This window comes from Nicotiana sylvestris, chromosome 6 (genome assembly GCF_000393655.2).
Source record: "Nicotiana sylvestris chromosome 6, ASM39365v2, whole genome shotgun sequence".
NCBI lineage: Eukaryota > Viridiplantae > Streptophyta > Magnoliopsida > Solanales > Solanaceae > Nicotiana > Nicotiana sylvestris.
In genome coordinates, this window is record NC_091062.1 from 78002597 (window position 1) to 78006535 (window position 3939).

A 3939-nucleotide genomic window follows, 5' to 3' on the forward strand; every position below is an offset into this window, starting at 1 on the left:
AGAATTGAAAAGAGAATTGAGCTCGTACCTTAGAAGAAGTACCCCTTTAAGTGTGCCATGTTCCAGTTGTTCGGTAGTTGTACACCGTTTCCTGACTCGAGTTTATATGAGCCTTTCTCGATTATTCTGATAACTCCATACGGCCCTTCCAATTCGGGCCTAGTTTTGCATCAATTGGGTTCCTAGTGTGTAGCATTACTTTTCATGACACCAAGTCTCCGACTTGAAAATGTCGAAGGTTAGCTCTTCAGTTGTAGTACCTCCCTACTTACTGCTTTTGAGCGGCCAACCGGACTAGGGCGGCTTCCCGCCTTTCGTCCAATCATTCTAGGCTCGTGGTCATGGCCTCGCTGTTTGACATTTCGGTAGCATACTGGAACCTATGGCTCGGTTTCCCTACCTTGACCAGGATTAAGGATTTCAGTCCATAGATAAGAGAAAATAGGGTCACTATGGTACTCGACTTCGAAATCGTTCGGTATGCTACAAGATTTTGGGCAAGATTTCCTTTTACTTTCCTTTTGAATCGGTCAATCTCTTTTTCAAGTTTTGGAGTATAGTTTTGTTTGTCGATTTATCTTGCTCGTTACCATTATGGTGGTAAGGCGTTGATAATATCTTCTTGATTTTCTGGTCTACGAAAAACTTACTTACCTTGCTGCCGATGAATTATTTTTCGTTGTCGCAAACGATCTCAATCAGTATCCCAAATCGACATATTATGTGATCCCAGATGAAGCCTATGACCTCTTTCTCCAAGAGCTTCTCGAATGCCTGAGCCTCGACCCACTTGGAAACATAATAAGTCATGACTAGTATGTATTGGGCTTTACCGGTCGCCCATGGAAAGGGACCGACAATGTCCATCTCCCAATTCATGAACGGCCATGGAGATAGGACCGGGTGAAGCATCTTTCCCGATTGATGAATCACTGGTGAAATGTCTTTGACATTCTTTGCATTTCTGTATGAAGTCTTTCGCATATTTCTCCATTTCATTCCAGTAGTAACCGGCTCTGATCACCTTCCAAACCAGGGATTCTACCCCCGAGTAGTTCCCGCAAGTGCCCTTGTGGACCTTTCTCATGGCGTATTAGGTCTCTCCCGGACCCAAGCACCTATCTAGTAGGTTGAAGAAGGATCTTCTGAACAATTTCCCCCTGACCAAAATGAACCTGGCGGCTTTGATGCACAGGGCTTTTGATTATTTGGGATCCGATGAAAGTTTTCCTGTCTTCAGGTAGTCTATGTATTTGTTTCTCCAATTCCAAGTGAAACTTGTCGAGTTTAACTTAGCGTGACCTTTCTCTATTATCGAGTTCATCAGTTGTACCACTGCCCCAAGTCGAATTCATCAGAGTCGACAAATGACCCCAAATTGGCTAGAGCATCAGCTTCACTATTTTCATCCCGAGGCACGTGTTGCAGAGTCCATTCCTTGAATTGGTGTAGGGTCACCAGCAATTTGTCCAAGTACCTCCACATCCGGTCCTCTTTTACTTCGAATGGTCCGTTGACTTTATTTACGACAAGGAGGGAGTCACATTTGGCTTCGATCACTTTGGCCCCAAGGCTCTAAGCCAATTCTAGACCTACAATCATAGCTCCATACTCAGCTTCATTGTTAGTCATTTTTATAGTTCTAATAGACTGTATAAATACGTTACGTGCAAGTGGTTTTAATATGATACCAAGCGCGGACCCTTTTGTGTTGGAGGCATCGTCCATGAATAGGGTCCAGATCCCTGAGCTAGTCCCCGACGTAAGCAGCAAATTCCTTTCAACCCCGGGTTTCAAGGCCAGTATAAAGTCGGCTACAAAGTCCGCCAAAATTTGAGATTTTATGGCAGTCCGAGGGTTGTACTTGATATTGTACCCGCTAATCTCTACGGCCCATTTTGCCAGCTAGCCTGAAAACTCGGGCTTATGAATGACATTTCTTAGCGGGTAAGAGGTCAAGACACATATTGGGTGGCACTGAAAGTACGATTTTAATTCCTAGAAGCACTAAGTAAGGTGAGCGCTAATTTCTCTAGGTGAGGATACCTTGTTTCGGCATCGCCTAGGGTTCTACTAACATAATAAATAGGAAGTTGAGTAACTTCTTCCTCCCAAACTAGGACACCACTTATCACCACCTCGGAAATCGCCAAGTAGAGGTACAATTGTTCATCTACCTTCGGAGTGTGCATTAAAGGGGGGCCTAATAGGTATCGCATGAGTTCTTCCAGAGCTTGCTGGCATTCTAGAGTCCAAGTGAAATTGTTCTTCTTTTTCAATAGTGAGAAGAATCGATGACTCTTATCCAACGATCTCGAGATGAATCAGCTCATCGCGGCTATCCACTCGGTCAGTCTTTGTACTGCCTAGACATTGTCAACTATGGTGATGTCTTCTATGGCTTTTATTTTGTCGGGTTTGATCTCTATTCCCCGATTAGATACCATGAATATGAGAAACTTGCCCCAGATGACCCCAAATACGCACTTCTTTGGGTTTAGCTTCATGTTGTATTTTCTCAATATCTCAAAGGTTTCTTAAAAATGCTTCAAGTGGTCCTCTGCTCGCAGGGACTTAACCAACATATCATCAATATAAACTTCGATTGATTTTCCTATTTGTTCTTCGAACAACCGGTTGACTAGGCATTAGTATGTGACACCAGCATTCTTTAATCCAAACGACATTAAGTTATAGCAGTAGGTGCTAAACTTGGTTATGAAAGAAGTCTTTTCTTGATCGTCCGGTCCATCCGAATTTGGTTGTACCCAGAGTAAGTGTTGAGAAAATTGAGTATCTCATGTCCAGCTATCGTGTCGATAATTAGATCGATATTAGGTAAAGGGAAAGGATCCTTTAGACATGCCTTGTTTACATCCTTATAATATACACACATCATCGGTTTATTTCCTTTTTAGGTACTACCATTATGTCAATCCGGGTATTTAACTTCCCGGATGGAACATATTTCAGAAGTTTGGATACCTCGCCTATCTCGGACTGTGGTTTTCTCTTCTGCTTAATCGGATGGAACTTCGGATCAAAGCTTAACTTGTGAGTGGTTACCTCTAGTGGGATCCTTGTCATGGCTAGATAGGACCAGGCAAAACAATTGGCGTTAGCTTTAAGAAAATTAATAAGTTTTTTCTGAGCTTGAGAGTTAACCCTGTGCCCAGGTATACCTTTAGATCCGGTAGGTGATTTATCAATATAACTTGCTCCAACTCCTCCATTGTCGATTTGGTGGCGTCGGTGTCATCGGGTGCTATAAATGACCTCGGGACTCTGTAATCATCTTCATCGTCTGCTCCGTGCTCTTTTTGTTTCTCCAGCTCGACTGAGGCCGACATCATTGATTGCTATTTAGTTTCTTCTTTTTTGGTCGGCTCCACGCTTTTTGATGTTGAAACTGCAAGAACCAGGATCACTTTATCGACAACGAATATTTCTCTTACGGCCGACTATTCTCCATAGATCATTTTGACTCCTCCCGGTGTGGGAAATTTCAGCGCCTGGTGTAAGGTCGAAGGCACCACCCTCATGTTATGGACCCACGACTTTTTGAATAAAGCGTTTTACCTCATATCCCCTTCAATCACGTAGAACTTTGTTTCTTGGGTGGTCCCAGATGTGTTTACCGGTAAAGTTATCTCACCTTTTGCGGTCTCGCACGCCATATTGAATCCATTCAATACCCAGACCATCGGTACGTATTGATCATGTAACCTAGTTGTTCTACGACCCTCGATCTGATGATGTTGGTCGAGCTACCTAGATCAATCAACACATGCTTAACCCAAGATTTATTGATAAGTACAGATATTACCAGTGTATTGTTGTGAGGTTGTACGAGGCCCTCGGCATATTCATCGTTGAACGAGATAGAACCTTTCGGGACGTAATCCCGGGTGCATTTTTCCCTCATGATAGAAATGTTAG